The sequence below is a fragment of the Schistocerca nitens genome, chromosome 7 (genome assembly GCF_023898315.1).
Source record: "Schistocerca nitens isolate TAMUIC-IGC-003100 chromosome 7, iqSchNite1.1, whole genome shotgun sequence".
Lineage (NCBI taxonomy): Eukaryota > Metazoa > Arthropoda > Insecta > Orthoptera > Acrididae > Schistocerca > Schistocerca nitens.
The window spans coordinates 455109961-455132190 of NC_064620.1; the positions used below are offsets into that span (position 1 = coordinate 455109961).

Sequence of the window (22230 nt, forward strand, 5' to 3'; positions counted from 1 at the left end):
AATTGATTCACCATTTAAACGTTTATGGTAAAATACAATATCTGGTTTTATCGCCTATTGATCTTCTTGAATTGGAAAAAATCACAGTTACAATTTTGAGTAATGCCACTTTGTAAGAGAATGTCATTGACATACCATTCTGCAGGATCAACACTAACGAGGTTATTTCTTTTTGTAGTGTCTGACTCGACACTTAGTTTTTCGTGAAACTCGAAATCAGGAACAATTTGCTTTACTTCATTTTTAACTTTTGTTTCGTATGTATTTACTTCTTTGCAACAGCTGCAGCGCCAAAAATATCATCTGTGCTACTTGAACTCTAAGTCGAACCAGCAACATTTTTTGCGAAAAATTTATCTGCTCTGCCAAGCGTTTTTAGAACATTGGCTTCTCGTTCTTGCCTTTCCTTCGATAATTTCCGAAATTCCCCCCCCCCCCTCCCCCTCCACTTAATTTTGCACGTTTGCTTTTTTCACTATTATTCATGTTAAGGCACTTACAAAATTGTCAACCAACAGTCAAAACAAAAGAAAAAATTTTGTAAAAGGAAAGAAAGAAAGACTATATCCAGTTCCGATCGTACTACAACGCACATGAGCACAAAATTTTTACTTTAAACATGGCACACGAGCACAAAGATTTTTCCTTTAAACATGGAGCGATGAACTGACCAACTCGGATTACTCGACGTAACTGTGCTACGAAAGAACGACAATGCAGAATAATTAAATTTCATTGTCGCCTGCTTCTCTGTAGTCAGTGAACAGTAGAAGCCGGTTGGAATTCGTCTCGTAAAGAAAACGGGACAGTCCCTTTTTTGTCTTCTGTTTCCCGCGTCGCCGGAATTTTAGCTGGGACGCAAATATGTTCTAAATATTCGTGACACTGTCTTTTTAATTTAAAAAGCAAATAATTTTTGCAGTTTCTTTCATTGAGGTGTGCTGGATCGACTCTTATGCTACTTATTCTTATAACATTTTTGCGGTTTCTCTGGGCAAAGCAGACAGACTACAAAGTTTAAGTAGTCTTGTTGGCAGTTGATGTGGTGTGTTGTCATTTGTGTGAACACTGCTGTTATGTCTACACGCAAATGCACCTTTTGTTCCAATATAAAATAAAAGGAACCTCTCCTCAAAGACAAAAAGCTTAGTTTAGGAGTTTAATATAAAATTTGCAATGCCACGTACTATTCGATTCCAAACAGTGGGAACTTTGATATCGTGCAGGTTGCAGCACAATAAATGAGACAAACGAAATTTGCTTTCTTCTTCTTTTTTCGCGAAAAAAGTAACTAAGTAAATAAATAAATAAAACTTTTAAGCTGTTGTGAAGTGTATTTCACAAGTTATTAGATATTCGGCTAATGTTCTTTTCGAATAAATATGCGTTTAAAAATATGAAACATTCCCAGTATCAGCATGTTTTGTTAAACGGGTGTCATTAAATCAGAGCTCAGATATTGAAGACCACAGAGCTTTCACCTTAATTACAGTAATGGAGGGTTGACTTGATACTTCCCCGTAATTTCTACAAGAAATTTAAGTGGAGTCGCGTTTTACATACTGAGGCCCACACATGTTACAGTATTTAAGAAACTGATGATTAGTTTACCACAGCTTTTCAGGAGTCCCGGTACTTTCACTGGGAAAATATGGTAGGGTTAAGTAGAAGCCGACAACATTCTCGGAATAATAACGTTTCAAACACTGTATTGTAGATTGCCGTCCTGACAGCTTACTTCAAAATATTTTGAACAATGATGAAGATGATACCAGACAGAAACCCAGCGTTAAATTCCCATTCAGTCACCAAGTAAACTATGTATATTTCCAAGCTTGTATTGCTGAATTTAGTTCTTAAGGCTTATTTAAACTAGCAAGTTGTTTAACAATATTAAAACATTTTGTCGTTTGTAAGCGCAGTTATTTTAAAACGTAAAAGATTAAAATGAGTACAGAGCAAGAAACGCTGCCCCCTTAAGGTGCCGTCCCGAGGCCCGTGCCTATTAGGCCTATATGTAAATGCGCATGAGTAACGGGATTCAATAAAGTAACAGTAAAAGAACTTGGTATTTAGCATTAACAATAATTGTAACTTTTTAAAATGACGTTAAAATGTTTTCTTATTGTCAACGATTTTTTTGAAGATTCATCATTCCTTACAAGGGAACCTCCCCATCGCACCCCCCTCAGATTTAGTTATAAGTTGGCACAGTGGATAGGCCTTGAAAAACTGAACACAGATCAATCGAGAAAACAGGAAGAAGTTGTGTGGAACTGTGAAAAAATAAGCAAAATGTACAAACTGAGTTGTTCAAGGGAAGATAAGCAACATTAAGGACGATGGGAACGCAGGAGCGCCGTGGTCTCGTGGTAACGTGAGCAGCTGCGGAACGAAAGGCCCTTGGTTCAAATCTTCCATCAAATGAAAAGTTTATTTTTTTTATTTTCAGTTTATGTGACAAACTCTTATGTTTTCATCACTTTTTTGGGAGTGATTATCACATCCACAAGAAAACCTAAATCGGGCAAGGTAGAAGAATCTTTTTACTCGTTCGCCAAGTGTACAAGTTAGGTGGGTCGACAACATATTCCTGTCATGTGACGCACATGCCGTCACCAGTGTCGTATAGAATATATCAGATGTGTTTTCCTGTGGAGGAATCGGTTGACCTATGACCTTGCGATCAAATGTTTTCTGTTCCCATTGGAGAGGCACGTCCTTTCGTCTACTAATCGCACGGTTTTGCGATGCGGTCGCAAAACACAGACACTAAACTTATTACAGTGAACAGAGATGTCAATGAACGAACGGACAGATAATAACTATGCAAAAATAAAGAAAGTAAGATTTTCAGTCGAGGGAAGACTTAAACCAAGGACCTCTCATTCAGCAGCTGCTCACGCTACCACGGAACCACGGCGCTCCTAATCTCACTTTGTCCATTATGTTGCTTATGTGGCCCATGGACTACTCGGTTTGTATATTTTACTTATTTTTTCAAAGTTCCACACAACTTCTTCCTGTTTTCTCAATTGATCTGTGTTCAGTTTATTAAGGCCTACCCACTGTGCCAACTTATAACTAAATCTGAGGGGGGTGCGATGAGGAGGTTCCCTTGTTAGTATAAATTGTGCAGTAAATAACTTTATGTCTTAGTTTCAAGGTGTTATTCCTAATACTTACAACGGTTGTGCAATAATTTCGCTAGGAATTGCCTTCTCTCATTCTTCCCCGTAGGCAGGGCGGAACGGGAAATATGCAACAATTCTTTGAAAAAACGTAGTAAATACATAACAGTGCTAATTGATTTTGAACTGAAGTTCGTCAGGTTATATGACAATGTGTTTTCTTGTGGTCCTTTATTGTTAAATGTTAGATATCCTGTTCCGCCCCGAGTTCCCCTACAAGTGCTACGTATGTGTGTTGCAGCCACTGGACCGCGACCCACCGGATGGCCGCCCCCTGTGGCGGTTCACGGCGTTCGCGCAAGACGAGGGCGGCGCCGGACTGGTTGGATTCGCCGAGGTGCAGGTGGCGCTCACCGACGTGAACGACAACGCGCCCTTCTTCACACAGCCGCTCTACCGCGGCTACGTGGTCGAGAACGCTCCGGCAGGTGTGGAGTTGATCCTTGTGGTGAAAAAGTAGATATTCCGAATTGTTCACTGGGCAAGAACGTAAAGGTGTTGGTTTATTACCGCCATCCTCCAACCTGTATATGAGGTTCGATAAGTAATTAGATCTTCTGAACGCCTATCAAGAGTGATTTTGTAGTCCATTTTTGTCGTTAAAGATGATTATGGTAATCGAGGGAAGTGGTTGCGACGTGCGGTAGCCTAAACCCCACAAACAGCCTTCGAGATTAATGTTCTCATCCAACGCATGGATCATTTACAGTGGAACATATCCACACCATCATTCCTTGCATAGTATCTACACTGCGCAACACGATTAAAGGAGCATTTTTTCGGAACCATGTAGTTGTTTTCCATTTCGACGCAGAAGTTTGAAATTTGGCAAAAATCTGGCTACAACCTTCTTATGTAATGCTGCGAAATTGTGGAGCCCTGCGACCTGAGCCTCGGTCTCGACACATGCGGACAAAAAGGCCAGAGCTCACAAGTTCATGCGAGGGCGATTAATGATGTCTCACTGGCACGAAATTTCACCACAATTCTGCCCAACGCCACCGTGGACATGTCACACGATGGGAAGGTCTTCAGCTCCCTCTTACACACATTTCGTCCCTTCATTTGATGCCTATGCGGTGGAGGTCAGAACCGCGACACCCAGCATTGAATTCAAGTGGGTTTCTTAAGGGTAACAAAGAAAAACATTTCTAGCTCAGCGCCACTCAGAATGGGCAAGAAAAGGCCTCAGGAGGTTGCGGAAAGTGGCATCAATGAAATCACACCTTCCCCAGAAGAGTTCATTTTCACATTTTTCGCGATCGCAAACGATAGTTTTCAGAGGCATATACAGCAGGAAGACACCCTTGACAAACTTTGCCTTTACTGACCCACCCCCCTCCCCCCATCCCAACTATTTAACTCTATTCTAAGGACATCGCGGGGCCGGCCAGGGTGGCCGAGCGGTTCTAGGCGCTACAGTCCGGAACCGCGCGACCGCTACGGTCGCAGGTTCAATCCTGCCTCGAGCTTGGATGTGTGTGGTGTCCTTAGGTAAGTTAGGTTTAAGTAGTTCTAAGTTCTAGGGGACTGATGACCTCAGATGTTCAGTCCCATAAAAAATAAAAATAAAAAAAAGAGGTGGAGCCCCTCCACGCCCACACCGGCATGATGGCCAACACAAAAGGTCTACTGCCATCTCTGCATAAGGGTTAGTACTCACTAAAGTGAGGTGTCGCAGGATGTGGGTACTGCGATGTTTGCGTACGTCTGGTTAGGATTAACCATTAATACGCGCTCATCTGGAGATACACTCCTGGAAATGGAAAAAAGAACACATTGACACCGGTGTGTCAGACCCACCATACTTGCTCCGGACACTGCGAGAGGGCTGTACAAGCAATGATCACACGCACGGCACAGCGGACACACCAGGAACCGCGGTGTTGGCCGTCGAATGGCGCTAGCTGCGCAGCATTTGTGCACCGCCGCCGTCAGTGTCAGCCAGTTTGCCGTGGCATACGGAGCTCCATCGCAGTCTTTAACACTGGTAGCATGCCGTGACAGCGTGGACGTGAACCGTATGTGCAGTTGACGGACTTTGAGCGAGGGCGTATAGTGGGCATGCGGGAGGCCGGGTGGACGTACCGCCGAATTGCTCAACACGTGGGGCGTGAGGTCTCCACAGTACATCGATGTTGTCGCCAGTGGTCGGCGGAAGGTGCACGTGCCCGTCGACCTGGGACCGGACCGCAGCGACGCACGGATGCACGCCAAGACCGTAGGATCCTACGCAGTGCCGTAGGGGACTGCACCGCCACTTCCCAGCAAATTAGGGACACTGTTGCTCCTGGGGTATCGGCGAGGACCATTCGCAACCGTCTCCATGAAGCTGGGCTACGGTCCCGCACACCGTTAGGCCGTCTTCCGCTCACGCCCCAACATCGTGCAGCCCGCCTCCAGTGGTGTCGCGACAGGCGTGAATGGAGGGACGAATGGAGACGTGTCGTCTTCAGCGATGAGAGTCGCTTCTGCCTTGGTGCCAATGATGGTCGTATGCGTGTTTGGCGCCGTGCAGGTGAGCGCCACAATCAGGACTGCATACGACCGAGGCACACAGGGCCAACACCCGGCATCATGGTGTGGGGAGCGATCTCCTACACTGGCCGTACACCACTGGTGATCGTCGAGGGGACACTGAATAGTGCACGGTACATCCAAACCGTCATCGAACCCATCGTTCTACCATTCCTAGACCGGCAAGGGAACTTGCTGTTCCAACAGGACAATGCACGTCCGCATGTATCCCGTGCCACCCAACGTGCTCTAGAAGGTGTAAGTCAACTACCCTGGCCAGCAAGATCTCCGGATCTGTCCCCCATTGAGCATGTTTGGGACTGGATGAAGCGTCGTCTCACGCGGTCTGCACGTCCAGCACGAACGCTGGTCCAACTGAGGCGCCAGGTGGAAATGGCATGGCAAGCCGTTCCACAGGACTACATCCAGCATCTCTACGATCGTCTCCATGGGAGAATAGCAGCCTGCATTGCTGCGAAAGGTGGATATACACTGTACTAGTGCCGACATTGTGCATGCTCTGTTGCCTGTGTCTATGTGCCTGTGGTTCTGTCAGTGTGATCATGTGATGTATCTGACCCCAGTAATGTGGCAATAAAGTTTCCCCTTCCTGGGACAATGAATTCACGGTGTTCTTATTTCAATTTCCAGGAGTGTAGATTGGTCGAAATCTGACGAAGGGTAGCGGTTTGAAGGGCAGAGGAAAAAAAGTGCCAAGAGGAAAAAACCTATGCGAAAGTTAGGTCGGGTGGTAAGAACAGTAGCGATTGTCTTGCTGCCTGCGATAGGTTGTGCAAGGATAGGCTTTGTTAGTAGTGGGTATCATGCATGTCGATACCTTGACGTTGTGCGTTTGAGCTGCTCGGCGGCTGGCGCTGGGTGCTGGTGCAGAGTCCTCGTTCAGCGTCAGCAACCTGCAACAGTTAGGTTTGTTATCGATCTTGTGTCCGATAGGTCATATACCGGAGGCACAGTGTGAGGGAATGTTGGCAGATTGTTTGTGCGTCTGTGGGCGAGCTCGTCGGTGTCCCTGCTGTGGCCTGTTGGTCGGCTCTAATAGCAGCTGGTAGTTGCCAGTCAGTGTTGCTGATATGCAGGGGCTTGCCGACGTTTGTCGCTGTTTGCGTATGTTAGTTTACCATAAGTGGCTATGCCCTAGCTAGCAGTGTCTTTGGCCGCTTGTGCTTCCACCTGTGGTTGTGGCAGTCCCATAGTGCTCAGAGAGCCATTTTTAAAGTACCGAGCAGAGGTACTCGAGATGCACGAATGGTGATGCGGAACTGGGGGTCTTAGAGAGTCCCTTTGCCATTTTATTCACTACACCCCTCTGTGTGTACGTCACAGGAGGGCGCGAAAAAGGAGGGATGAATAAAGTCAAATACCCTTTTCTGCTTTGGATCACTTTCAGATTTCGTCGAATGGTCATGAACGGCCCATAGTGGCTCCAACATGTACACCAAAACAAAACTTGCGATCACACTACACTTAAAAGGTATGAGATCACATTCAATACTTCATCCCCGTGACGTCCTTCGAAAACGGCTGAATCACCTGGAAAGTATCAGCAGTGGCAAAGGTTGTCAAGAACGTCGATCTGTTCTACATCGCAATGCAAGCTGCCGTTTTAGATCACGAAATGTGTGAAAATGAATGTCCTTATGGAAGGAGCCGTTTCATTGACGTCCTTTATATCATTCCTGAGGCTTTCTTTCTTCGAACCCACAGAGATTTTCACAGTGTTCCTCATAAGCGTTACCTAACTGATTTGCTCGTCTATCGAGTTTGGTGGTCGGATATGCGACTGCATTCGTGACTTCCTTTCGGAAAGATCAATGTTCGTTATAACTGATGGGAAGTCATCTGGTTAAATCTAAGTGGTATCTGTGTTACGGACCTTCAGTTGCTTTCAATCTATGAAAACGATTTAAGAGACAATCTGAGCAGCCCTCTTAGATTGAAGATCATGCTCTCTTTTACTATCTAATAAAGTCATCAGAAGATAGAACCGAAAAGCAAAGTGATTTTGACAAGATATCTGCACTGTGCAAAAAGTGATCCTAAACAATAAAAAAAATTGAGTTTAGCCACTTCTGTTGTAACAAAATACCACTAAATTTCTCTTATACTATACGTTGCTCAATTTTAAAAGTTGACAATTCAATAAAATACTTTTTTAAAAGTTGACAATTCAATAAAATACTTAGAAATTACAATTACGAACAACTTAGACTTGAACCATCACATTGAAAATGTTGTGGGGAAGGCGAACCAAAGACTGCGTTTTAGTGGCAGAACACTCAGAACATGTAAATCAAATTTTTAAAGAGACGACCTAAGCTATACTTGTCTGTTCTCTTCTGGAGCACTGCTATGCAGTACGGTGTTATTATCAGAAAGGATTGACGGAGATCATCAAAAACGTTCAAAGAAGAGCAGCTCGTTTAGTATTATTAAATAGGAGACAGAGTGCCACGGACATGATAAGCGAAGTTAGGTGGTACTCATGCAAGACATTTTCACGAAGTTTCAGACACCGACTTTCACCTCCCAATGTCAAAATATTTTTTTCACTTCCACCTAAACAAGGAAAAAAAGACCATTGCAACAAAATAAGAGAAATCAGAAGTCACACGCATACATTTAGTTGTTCGTTTTTTCTCACATGCTGTTCGAGTGTGGAATGTTCAAGAAAGTGGTTCCATGAGCCCTCTACAAACACCTGAGTGTGAACTGCAGAATAATCATGAAGATCTTGTAGTGAATGCCAAACCGTAGCAGGCCGTGTGGGACTGGGATGCACTAGTTTCACACAAAAAGGAAAACGCCAAGAGCTTGTTGTTCATCTGTGGAAACCCACAGTAACACAAGCAATGTGGACGTAACGAGAAGGTCACTGCGAGGGGAAAGGGCAGTTTCTCTCCCTCACACCACCTTTGTGCCCCGCACCCTCCGTCCCCCCCCCCCCCCAACTTACACCCCGCCCAAATACTCAGCCTGGACGTCAGGATCAAGCTATAGCTTTATCCTACTGGGGAATCTGGATGCGGAAAACAGAACTGCGTATTGGTATCACAATGCTACGTAAAATTTTGTATTTGTGAGAATCTTCAACCTCTAGATGCTTAATAAACGTAAATATGGTCCGTAGTAGGCTGTAACGTGATTTTTATTTAATCGTGCGATTGACTAATTGCGACTACTTGGCATTTTCAAGCACTTGTGAAACCAACATGGAAACCCACTACGTTGCCTGCATGCAGGTGTTAGCAACTGTATAACATTTACAAGCAATTTTAGAACACGGAACGAGAGGTTATGTCAGGATTACACGTGTAGAAATGACATAAAATTGATAGAATTGCGAAAAATGACGGAAAATACGTATAAATTGAGGGAATATACACCAACATGCGGGGAAATTGAGGAAGTAGTTGCGTATCTTCTGGTTGGCACAGAACAATTTGTACATGGGAGCAAGTACGCGACAGCAAGAGGAATCCGAAAAAATGTCGACATGGAAGTGAAGGGAAACAGGGAAGCAGTCACTTTCTTCTTCCATCGAGGCAGTATTCTATTGTATGTCTGTTGAGGTAACAGTGATACACGCGAGTTGACTACTGTATCTGACGATTTTCAGGAAAACAGAAAACCATCTGCCTCTAAACTGCATCTGCATTAAAGGATCACACAGAGGGGACGGAGTGATCGATTGAGATGGAGCTGTAACGAGATACGATTTAATAGCAGACTGATGATGCCTTCTAGAGAGGGATGGAGATGTTTCTGCAAGTAATTTGACTATTTTTTCCGCTGTTCTGACAGGATGCATCAGTCGTGTGACATATCCTGCGTTCGACTCGTATACAACCACGTGTTCTGTATTTGACTTAGAGCACTGTCTACTTGCGATCGTTAACACCAAACCTCTCGGTCATCAGAGGACTTCCATCTCATGTGTGATGAAATGCGACCATCCTGTTTCGACACATTCCTCTAAACCAACGAAGATTTATGCGATGCACTCCATTCCCTTGTCGCATCTTGGGCATAAAATCGAGACTTCAGTTTCATAACTAAGATGATTCTAAGTTAGCGATAGGTGTTTGTGAGGCACTGCAATCCCCGTGCTTTACAGATGTGCTGTTTACAGAGTTAGCGGCGGCATGACGTGTAATTTCACATGTCGGACGCCGCTGCTATGTGTTTATCTGTTTCGCTGTAAGAGGTATTCTCCGTTACTAACGATCTTTTATATAGGAATGATTCGGGCACAGTATAATTTCTGAACCGTGATCGGATGTGCACAGTGGAGGCTATACATCTCTGGAAAGCTGTATTGCGCCTGTATCACACAGAGCCGCTGTTTTAAGGAAGTAGTTTTTCCATTTTACAGTTTGTTACCGTAGTTTATCGTAGAGAAACCTGCAAGAAGGATGTACGTCATGCGCTGGAAATAAATTTCTTACAGTGGGATAATAACAGCTCTGCATTCCACACGACATTATAGGCCGTTTTAAGTGCAGATCCGTTCGAATCCTGCCTCGGGCATGGATGTTTGTGATGTCCTTAGGTTAGTTAGATTTAACTAGTTCTAAGTTCTAGGGGACTAATGACCTCAGCAGTTGAGTCCCATAGTGCTCAGAGCCATTTGAACCAAGTGCAGATCCGCGTAGCCTTGGGACTGCGTGTGTTTATGTTCTCTCTTACTAATACCCTCCTGGTACTGATCCCATACACTAGAACAACACTTTAAAATTGATAGCGTAGTTGATTTACGTAAAATGCTTCGAACTCCATCCGTCTGGAGCTCCATCGTGCATCAAAACCACCCGTTTCTTGTTCTTCTTCATCGTGTGCTATTGCAACACTTTCAAATCTGTTACTATACTCCGATAAGGGGTGCTACCTCCTCTACATGGGCGCATCTGGAGAAATCTGGTGCTCTTGGATGGACGACGACTCAGCCAGGTACATTCATTCACGAGACACAGAATGTAGCGGTCTACTTCTGGTCAGCAGCAGATTAAATCGCTAATGGTGCTGCAGGGTGGGTTGGTCAAAGACAGTGTGAGTGGAGTCTTTCAGTCTCTAATTTTATCCTAAGACTACGAGAATGCTCTGTGACTCCCATCCGCACAGATATTGATCATAAATTATGCACTATATTCGAGGTGCTAGAAATATGTAGAGTGCTGTCTGGTATACTTTGATGATGTATATGTTCGAGAATTAACAGTGAATGGACGAACTGCACAGTCACCTATCTACATTCGCAATGCTACTCGCAAAGTAGAGAATGGGCTGTTTAGCGATGATACTGAAGCTGAGGAACATGATCACATCATTGGTCGGTGTTCAAATTACTGTAAAATTGCTAAAATGTTTCGCACTATCAACTGTGATGCTTATTATTACAGTACATCGATGGTGTCTTTTCCATCTCATCCGTCCACTGGTACACTGTTGGTCACCACATAATGATTGACTAATATCTACATCCACATCTACATCCACATCTACATGGATACTCTGCAAATCACATTTAAATGCCTGGCAGAGGCTTCATCAAACCACCTTCACAATTCTCTATTATTCCAATCTCGTATAGCGCGCCGAAAGATTGAACACCTATATCTTTCCGTACGAGCTCTGATTTCCCTTATTTTATGGCGGTGATCGTTCCTCCCTATGTAAGTCGGTGGAGAGAAAAGTTGGTGATTGGAATTTCGTGAGAAGATTCCGTCGCAACGAAAAACGCCTTTCTTTTAATGATGTCCAGCCCAAATTCTGTATCATTTCTGTGACACTCTCTCCCATATTTCGCGATTACTCCTATTACCTTTCTTGAGTATTGGTGTGAGCTGTTCAACTTTCCAGTCTTTGTAAAGTTGTTTGAGATGGAGAAAGAATATTGGTGGAGGGGAAACACCGTCTGCGGATGGTTCAAATGGCTCTAAGCACTATGGGACTTAACATCTGTGGTCATCAGTCCCCTAGAACTTAGAACTACTTAAACCTAACTAACCTAAGGACATCACACACATCCATGCCCGAGGCAGGATTCGAACCTGCGACCGTAGCAGTCGCGCGGCTCCGGACTGAGCGCCTAGAACCGCTAGACCACAGCGTCTGCGTATGGCTAGCACCGAAACAGTGATCGCGTACATGACTGCAATATGAGGAACCAGTTGAAACAGAACACAGAGCCAGTTGTTAAAACATATGATATTACAAAGAGAGGCCACGACCTTGGGATCATGGATTTACCTCAAACTTTGTACACCTTTAGAAGGCCTTTAAATCAATATAATGTGGAAGTAGTAAAGTTCATTTCTCTGCAATTCCGCATGAGAATCGCAAGAGAAGTTTTACACACCTGTTATGTAGCAGGTGTATTTGTGCGAAGATACCGAGCCTAAGAAGTCATTGTGATCAAGTGATTAGCTTAAGCGCTAAGCGAGTTGCTCGGAGACGAGGCGACGGTTCAAAAATCGCTAATACCTACTTTTTAATCTATATTTTTTTCTTCACTGATCACATTATTCAATTTTTGTGACATTTGGGAGGTATATATAATAAAAAAACACGACCATTTTCATGAGCCGTAGTGAAATTTATAGATTATTTGACTACTTACTACTTGTACTTAAGTTTTCAAATACGAGTGATAGGCTTGGCAAGCCCAAGTCAGACCTCGATAAATAATGACTCAAATGACGTTGTTCACAGTCAGTAATACAGTAAGTCATAATGTGCCATACCGCAAAAGTAATGCACAGTTATTCATGAGACGTGCTCTCAACATTTGACATTGCAGGATAGTATTTGTCATACAACACGGAGAACATAAATTGAAACGTGGTTTTTTTCCTTATATTACCTCTCAAATGCCATATAAATTAAATTATTTGACCAGTGGTAACAAAAATAAATTAAAAACTGAGTTCGAGAGGGAGTGGAACCGTCGTTTCACAAACGCTTTTCCTACGAAGCTTGGAAGCTAACCGCCTTTTTTCTTTTTTTTTACTTTGTTATTGTTCGTTGGATTTGTTCGCGGCCGACATACCATGACACCGCCTCGAGTTCACAGTTGATCCATTCACTCAGTTTTTTATTGCAGAGGGCAGGTAACGCTTTGGCTGCACATGGATTTCTTTTTTTTTTTTTTTTTTACTTCATTTTGTGTTATTGGTTGCGTTCGGTATGGGTGGACGTCACATGACATCCGTTCAGTTGATCGTTGATTCCTTTACTCGGTTTTATACTACTGAGGGCAACCAGCCCTCTGACCGAACATGCTGAGCTACCGTGCAGACTCCACTTGACCACTATAAATTCTTAACATCCGGTACGTACGCGCAGACTCATTAGCCACATAACAGATGCGCGAAACTTCTCTTGCGATTTTCTCGGAATTGCCAGACTAGTGCTCCTTACTGATGATGATGAGGTCCCATACTCCGAGGAGCGTAGGGGACGATGCGGGAGACCCGCACCGCCGTACTGGGCAAGGTCCTAACGGAGGTGGTTTGCCATTGCCTTCCTCCGACCGTAATGGGGATGAATGACGATGATGATGAAGACGACACAACAACACCCAGTCATCGCGAGGCCAGAAAAATCCCTGACCCGGGACCCCGTGCACGGGAAGCGAGAACGCTACCACAAGACCACGAGCTGCAGACAACACCTTACTATCTGCACATTATGTTGTTTTTAGGCCTGCTAGAGGTGTACAAAGTTTGAAGTGAGCCTGTGATCCCAACGTTGTGGCCTCCCCTTGTTAGTATAGCAAACACTCAGGATGAACTGTTACAAATTTTCAGTTATAAATAAATGCCATAAAAGGTAATGTATCATCATTGTCGTAAACTACAGTTAGATACTGCGAGTTACAATATTAAAAGCTGTAATGAGTTTTTGTTCTAGAGCACTTGCTTTTCTAAACGTTGTCGGCTACATACTTTTAGTGAGATAGGGAACAGCTATGATTCGTAATTCGTCAAACCTGTTTTCAGTGAAGTAAGAAAACGTGAATAATGAAATATGTGAAAGAATATATCGTAAAGAAAATAAAAAACTGGCATCTTCTTCATCCATCTTCGTCTTTCTTTCGAATAGATTCATGATAAAGTTAATCAAATGAACCATGTGTTTCTGTGGGTCCCCACCCATAACTCAGTGGCGGTCCGCTATTGGCTACCACTAGTGTCTGCCGCTTGCAGGTGGGAACGCCAATTCCGCGGGCAGCCGCGTCACCACGCCTCGTAGGTGGCGTTGTGCATCACCAGGGAAACGCTAGCCTCTGGCTCCGCACTTTGGTGGGAACATACGATTTGAGAGGCAAGGGTACAAGTAGTACAAGTACTTGCTGAAGCATACTGAGTAAATGACTGCCAAAATTAAATGGCTATTTATAAAGTACGTGAATCACTATCGAAATATCAGCTATTCTTTCCTAATGGTCAGTTTGTGTGCAGTTGTAGCTACGATTAGAGACTGTAGTGCCCCTGCATTATTTTGTATATCTTAAAAACACTTATACTCCTTGCGTCTTAAAATTTTTTACAGTACAACAGGTACAATAGCAAAAATGTTTTATTTACTGTGCTATATTTTGCGGATGTGTTGGTACAACAATCATGATATACGTAATACAATACATGATCATTATAAAACAAGGATTTATGAGTAATTAAAACGAAATTAATATAACAACCTGAAAATTAATGGATATAAAGCTGAAAGTTATCTGAAGAAATAAAAACATAGTGAAGGTTATCTAAATAAATAAAAATATTAACTGAAGCACTGTTTATGATTGTAAGCCTGAGCTGTGATAACGAACTGTCGAATGAAACTTACTGTCGTAATGTGAAAGACAAGCTGCATTGTAAAAGTAATTAATTGTCGTAATGAAAAGGGAAATCTTTCATACAGTAAAATTTAATAATCTGACTGCAAGAATTTTGAACAGTATGAGCTGCCTGAATAATTAGCTTTGACATGAAACCTAGAATAATTGGCTTTGCAAAATTTGATCACAAAAACCGTCTCTAAATAACGTAATTTGGCCCTGATTCAATAAATAAAAAAATTATAATCTTTTCTCCTCACCTCTATACTCCACAAATCTGGATAACGCGTTGCAATACTGTTCTGTCTTGCTCGCCGCTATGCTAAAGCTGCAAATTACTGTATCTACAGTACATAGAGACACTCGAGAGGGGCAATGAGTTCTCTGTTAATTGCAAATCGAACTGTTTATCGAACATAGTTGGTTCAAAATGGTTCAAATGGCTCTGAGCACTATGGGACCTAACTTCTGAGATCATCAGTTCCCTAGAACTTAAAACTATTTCAACCTAACTAACCTAAGGACATCACACACATCCATGCCCGAGGCATAATTCGAACCTGCGATCGTAGCGGTCGCGCGCTTCCAGACTGTTGCGTCTAGAACCGCTCGGTCACCCCGGCCGGCTCGAACGTACTTGGTTGGACGATCCATTAAAAAGAATTGTAAGAGAAAGGTTGTTAAGGAAATGAAATATGCACATAAGTGACCCAACTATGTTTTTGTATATTGAGAAAAAGTACTCAAGGCAGATTTTAAATTTAATGAACTACTCAACATCCAAACAATAGACTTTCCTATCTCTCAAATCTAACAACTTTCAGTGCAATAACCAAGTTAGTTCGATGGCGCAGCATAGTGAAAAAAAAGTAACATCATTATTGTATTTACCTGACATTCCATTAGATTTCTTCCTTCATAAATCTGTTTCATAACCATGTCGATTGAACAAAATGAGAAATTAAGACATTAAATTTGAATCATAATATTACCATAGCTTCCTCGCTTGCATAACTCTAACACTGGTAAACTTCGACAGTTCTCTCTACCCAAGCTAAACATTGCTCCCACTGCGCTCTCGCGCAGCTCAAAGTTGTTAGCTTAACTACAGCGATACAGCTTACAACATCGCTGCTCGCTCACAGTCGATTCAGATACCAAAATTATAATTGACACCTATCAAAGCAAATAAAATTAAAATACTAAAACAAAAATATTCTGGTGTTCTTCCAACACATACAACACATTATTCATAGTAACTTTCTATAATTCCCTCACAGTCAGTGTCCATAGAACCATATTCATTTCCCTCTGTCGTATCTCTTGAAGAATGTCCTTCATGGGCAACACTTGTGATGCTGCACCTTTGTGTTGTGCATTTTTCAGTCTTCCTCATCTTCAGCTCCCTCTTCTTGCACCCATGTTAGCAACAGTCTCGGATTGGTATATACCATTATAGAACACGTCAGAAAGTGGAGGGACGTAGTTTTTCGTCTCCTGGAAATGTTTCCATTTCATCTTGATGCAAAGACTACAGAAGATGATTTGATCGGGTATCAATACTAGGTCTCTTAAAATCTGCTCTATAAACTCAAGATGACTGTTTAGTTCAAATGGTTCAAATGGCTCTGAGGACTATGGGACTTAACTGCTGTGGTTATCAGTCCCCTAGAACTTAGAACTACTTAAACCTAACTAACCTAACGACATCACACATCCATGCCCGAAGCAGGCTTGGAACCTGCGACCGTAGCGGTCGCGCGGTTCCAGACTGTAGCGCCTAGAACCGCTCGGCCACTCCAGCCGGCTGACTGTTTAGTGAATACTTGAACTACACTGTTAGAGGATTTAATTTGCTAATTCAGATTCGCCTGGTTTTCCTCCACTGTACGTTGTTTCCTTCCTTGTCTGTAGTAATTCTGCTCTTTGCTATGGCATCCATGGGTTTAATTCAGAAGGAAGTTTTCTGTTTTCATTTTCATTACGGAAACGTTTCAGCTGACCTGCGTCACTGCTTCCATACTGTCTTGATAAACAAATACACGTTTGACGTGATTCTTTGCCTTTTCTGAGAGACCGGAATCTTATCACATTGTACGAGGGGCGTTCAGAAAGTAAGCTCCGATCGGTCGCGAAATGGAAACGACTATGAAAATCCGATAAAGCTTTGCACAGATGTGTTGGGTAGTGTCTCTAGTATAATCCCAGTTAGCATCACGTCGCTCTTCTCATTTCTGAGCTCGCAGTGAATGCGTAAAGATGTCTAGAAAATAGTGTCTGCCGCCAAGTACGAGGGCCTGAAGCTATGCAGCTAACATTACATAACTGTCGTGCTGTTTCTTCTTCAAGACAATTCTCGGCCGCATTCTGCAGGGGCAATGAAGATGCTCCTGCATCGTTTTCAAATGGAAATGTTAGATTACCCACAATACAGTCCGCAATTGTCTCCCCCTGAGTTTCATCTCTGGTCACATGAACCGCTGTCTTTGAAGACAACATTTTGACACAGACAACGAGGTGTAGGCCAGCGTGGAGAATTGGCGGAAAGCACTGGCGGCTGCCTCCTATGATGAGGCTATTGAAAAGTTGGTACAACGCTATGACAAAAGTCTAAGTCAGAACGGCGACTACGTAGAGAAGTAGCTGAAAGGTGTAGCTAATTGTTACAAGTAAAACATTTCTGATGTTCACTGTGGTTTCAATTTGGCAATCAATCGGAGCTTACTTTCTGAACAGGCCTCGTATATGTTCAAGAAATTATGAACTGTTGTGTCAATAGGCTAATTTTGCCTCAAGATGAACAAGAGGTATTTCAAAATGTAGCCTATTTAAACACGTATTAAATATTACTATAAGTACAGATTATAGCACGCACCTTTGGCTATTGCTGTACTTTCAGAAAAATGCGTACATGAACCTTCATTAAAGGTGGCAGCAATTCTCTTTCTGTCTGCCATTTCATTTACACTAGTTATATCCTAAATGCAGTCCAGGCATTGTCTTGGGACTTACGTTTTGTGCTGCCCTATGCGGGAAATCACTTTTAATATATACTTAGAATAGATAGACACTAAGCTTTCCAAACGTGCATTTAGATCATTTTCTTGTGAAATGTCACTTGTAACACCTATACTCTCGGTCCCTCGTTTCACTCGTTTCATATAAACAATATTTGACAGCGTCCTGCAGCGCCCTATGCTGCAGTGCAGTTCCGCTCAGTACAGTCTAACATTTATACTCCAGAATGTTACTGTTATCTTAGAATTTGGACTGATTGTTGACAACAAACTCCATAAGGCTGCTATTACGAGAAGCAACAGTGTACATAATATCAATATGTTTCTCAAAATTAGCTCATTTTGGAAAGTGTGAAGCTCTAGTTAAAATGTGTCTAGAGAAAGGGGAAGAGTTAGCAGTCGTTGTAAGCAGTTTTGAATTTTGGAAGCAGTTCTTACAAAGAGATCGGATTTCTGAGCAGGTGCTTCTTTTGCTGTTTGCAGGTACATTCATTTTGAACGTGACAGCAGTGGACAACGACGATCCATACGAGGATAGCAATGCAAATATAAAGTACTCGATCGAGAAGAACGCTGTAGACGAACGCACAGGATCCGCTATTTTTGGAATCGACTCCGACACTGGAGAAATAGCGACAGCCATTTGTTGTCTCGACCGAGAGCGTACACCGAGCTATACAATCCAGATTATTGCCACAGATGGTAGCGGGCTAGAAGGTAAGAGCAAACACTATATCATACATGCATGACTAAAGACACAATTCACTTGACTGTATGGCTCAGAAACTTATTCATTAGTTTTGACACAATGTGATCCAGTGGATTATTGTTTAGCTTTAAAAGTGCTACTGCTAAGCTATTTTTCAGGATTTCGTTATTGTGACTTTATTGAGTAGGTCAGCGTGCATACTCATTTCGTTGCGTTTTTCTTACATTTTCATTGTAAAATTAGCTTATCTGCAAACATCATAGCGGTGTCCTACTAACGATCGCTTTGTTCTCCCAAACTGGAAATGAAAAAATTCGGCGATCGGATAACACTCTACTACTGCTGCTGTTGCTGATGATGATGAAGATGAGTCTACATCTACATCTACATGATTACTCTGCAATTCACATTTAAGTGCTTGGCAGAGGGTTCATCGGACCACAATCATACTATGTCTCTACCATTCCACTCCCGAACAGCGCGCGAGAAAAACGAACACTTAAACCTTTCTGTTCGAGCTCTGATTTCTCTTATTTTATTTTGATGATCATTCCTACCTATGAAGGCTGGGCTCAACAAAATATTTTCGCATTCGGAAGAGAAAGTTGGTGACTGAAATTTCGTACATAGATCTCGCCGCGACGAAAAACGTCTTTGCTTTCATGACTTCCATCCCAACTCGCGTATCATATCTGCCACACTCTCTCCCATATTACGTGATAATACAAAACGAGCTGCCATTTTTTGCACCCTTTCGATGTCCTCCGTCAATCCCACCTGGTAAGGGTCCCACACCGCGCGGCAATATACGAACGAGTGTAGTGTAAGCTGTCTCTTTAGTGGACTTGTTGCATCTTCTAAGTGCCCTGCCAATGAAACGCAACCTTTGGTTCGCCTTCCCCACAATATTATCTATGTGGTCTTTCCAACTGAAGTTGTTCGTAATTTTAACACCCAGGTACTTAGTTGAATTGACAGCCTTGAGAATTGTACTAATTATCGAGTAATCGAATACCAACGGATTTCTTTTGAAACTCATGCGGATCACCTCACACTTTTCGTTATTTAGCGTCAACTGCCACCTGCCACACCATACAGCAATTCTAAATCGCTTTGCAACTGATACTGGTCTTCGGATGTCCTTACTAGATGGTAAATTACAGCATCATCTGCGAACAACCTAAGAGAACTGCTCAGATTGTCACCCAGGTCATTTATATAGATCAGGAATAGCAGAGGTCCCAGGACGCTTCCATAGGGAACACCTGATATCACTTCAATTCTACTCGATGATTTGCCGTCTATTACTACGAACTGCGACCTTCCTGACAGGAAATCACGAATCCAGTTGCACAACTGAGACGATACCCCATAGGCCTGCAGCATGATTAGAAGTCACTTGTGAGGAACGGTGTCAAAAGCTTTCCGGAAATCTAGAAAAACGGAATAAACTTGAGATCCCCTGTCGATAGCGGCCATTACTTCGTGCGAATAAAGAGCTAGCTGCGTTGCACAAGAACGATGTTTTCTGAAACCATGCTGATTACGTATCAATACATCGTTCCCTTCGAGGTGATTCATAATGTCTGAATACAATATATGCTCCAAAACCCTACTGCAAACCGACGTCAGTGACATAGGTCTGTAGTTCGATGAATTACTCCTACTACCCTTCTTAAACACTGGTGCGACCTGCGCAATTTTCCAATCTGTAGGTACAGATCTATCGGTGAGCGAGCGGTTGTATATGATTGCTAAGTAGGGAGCTATTGTATCAGCGTAATCTGAAAGGAACCTAATCGGTATACAATCTGGATCTGAAGACTTGCCCGTATCAAGCGATTTGAGTTGCTTCGCAATACCTGAGGTATCTACTTCTAAGAAACTCATGCTAGGGGCTGTTCGTGTTTCAAATTCTGGAATATTCCATTCGTCTTCCCTGGTGAAGGAATTTTGGAAAACTGCGTTCAATAACTCCGCTTTAGCGGCACAGTCGTCGGTAACAGTACCATCGGCACTGTGCAGCGAAGGTATTGACTGCGTCTTGCCGCTTGTGTACTTTACATACGACCAGAATTTCTTCGGATTTTGTACCAAATTTCGATACAATGTTTCGTTGTGGAACCTATTAAAGGCATCTCGCATTGAAGTCCGTGCCAAATTTCGCGCGTCTGTAATTTTTAGCCAATCTTCGTGATTTCGCGTTCTTCTGAACTTCGCTTGCTTTTTCCGTTGCCTCTGCAACAGCGTTCGGACCTGTTTTGTGTACCATGGGGGATCAGTTCCATCTCTTACCAATTTATGAGGTATGAATCTCTCAATTGCTGTTGCTACTATATCTTTGAATTTGAGCTACGTCTCGTCTACATTTGCATAGTTCGGAAGGAATGGAGTTTGTCTCTTAGGAAGGCTTCTAGTGACACTTTATCCGCTTTTTTAAATAAAATTATTTTGCGTTTGTTTCTGGTGGATTTGGAAGAAACGGTATTGAGCCTAGCTACAACGACCTTGTGATCACTAATCCCTGTATCGGTCATGATGCTCTCTATTAGCTCTGGATTGTTTGTGGCTAAGAGGTCAAGTGTGTTTTCGCAACCATTTACAATCCGCGTGGGTTCGTGGACTAACTGCTCGAAATAATTTTCGGAGAAAGCATTTAGCAAAATCTCGGAAGATGTTTTCTGCCTACCACCGGTTTTGAAGAAGTACTTTTGCCAACATATCGAGGGAAGGTTGGAGTCCCCACCAACTATAACCGTATGAGTGGGGTATTTATTTGTTACGAGACTCAAATTTTCTCTGAACTGTTCAGCAACTATATCATCGGAGTCTGGGGTTCGGTCGAAGGAGCCAATTATTAACTTAGTTCGGCTGTTAAGTATAACCTCCACCCATACCAATTCGCACGGAGTATCTACTTCGACTTCACTACAAGATAAACCGCTACTGACAGACACAAACACTCCACCACCAGTTCTGCCTAATCTATCTTTCCTGAACACCGTCTGAGACTTCGTAAAAATTTCTGCAGAACTTATTTCAGGCTTTAGCCAGCTTTCTGTACCTATAACCATTTCCTGCAGAGAACTGATACGAAGGCTGCAAATCGACGTGCTTCCGTACCGTACACGGCGCATACGCCGCCCACCACATTTGCTGCCCTCCAAGAATGGCCATCATACGTGCAAGTTCTTGGGTTAAACTGTCCGCATCGGAAATGGCATATGTTCTGCGTACCAGAGGTCAAAGGACGTCACTGTGTTGGTATGGTGGATGGCAACTCTTAACATACAGATACCGAACAGTGTGCTTCAACTTTCGGTGAACACTAAGTCCCAGAGAATCATCTGGTTCTTTTTGTAAACCATGACGTCCAGGAATGGAAGCATCCCATCACTTTTAACCTCCATGGTAAATTTAATGCTGCGATGAAGACAGTAGAAGTCGTCCAAATATCTGTTGAAAGCATCACGTGCATGTGGCCAGACAAAAAAGGTATCATCTACATACCTCCAGAAGCACGTTGGTTGCAAAGTCGAAGTCCTCAGTGCAATATCTTCAAACTCCTCCATAAATAAACTGACGACTATGGGTGATAAAGGAGCACCGATAGTCACTCCGTCATTCTGTTAAAAAATGTTGCCGTTAAATGAAAAATACGGGATGTCAGCACACGACGACAAAGCTTCACCAACTCTTCATCCAGCTTTTCACAAATCAAACTCTGGGATTCTTTTGGAGGGGCAAGTGTAAATTCAGATACCACATCTAAACTCACCAATAAATCCGAAGGACCTAGCCTCAAAGATTTCAGTCGTCGAATAAAATCCACCAAATTGGAGATATGGTGTTCACACTTGCCAACATACGGACAGAGAACAGATATTAAATACTTCGACAGGTTAAAAAGTGGGTGCACCCAAATTACTAACAGCAGTG

The 22230-nt window shown here is 42.9% G+C and overlaps 1 pseudogene; it reads left to right on the forward strand.

Moving 5' to 3' along the window:
* LOC126195684 (neural-cadherin-like) overlaps positions 1-22230 on the forward strand; it is a 296356-nt pseudogene that overhangs the window by 91121 nt on the left and 183005 nt on the right.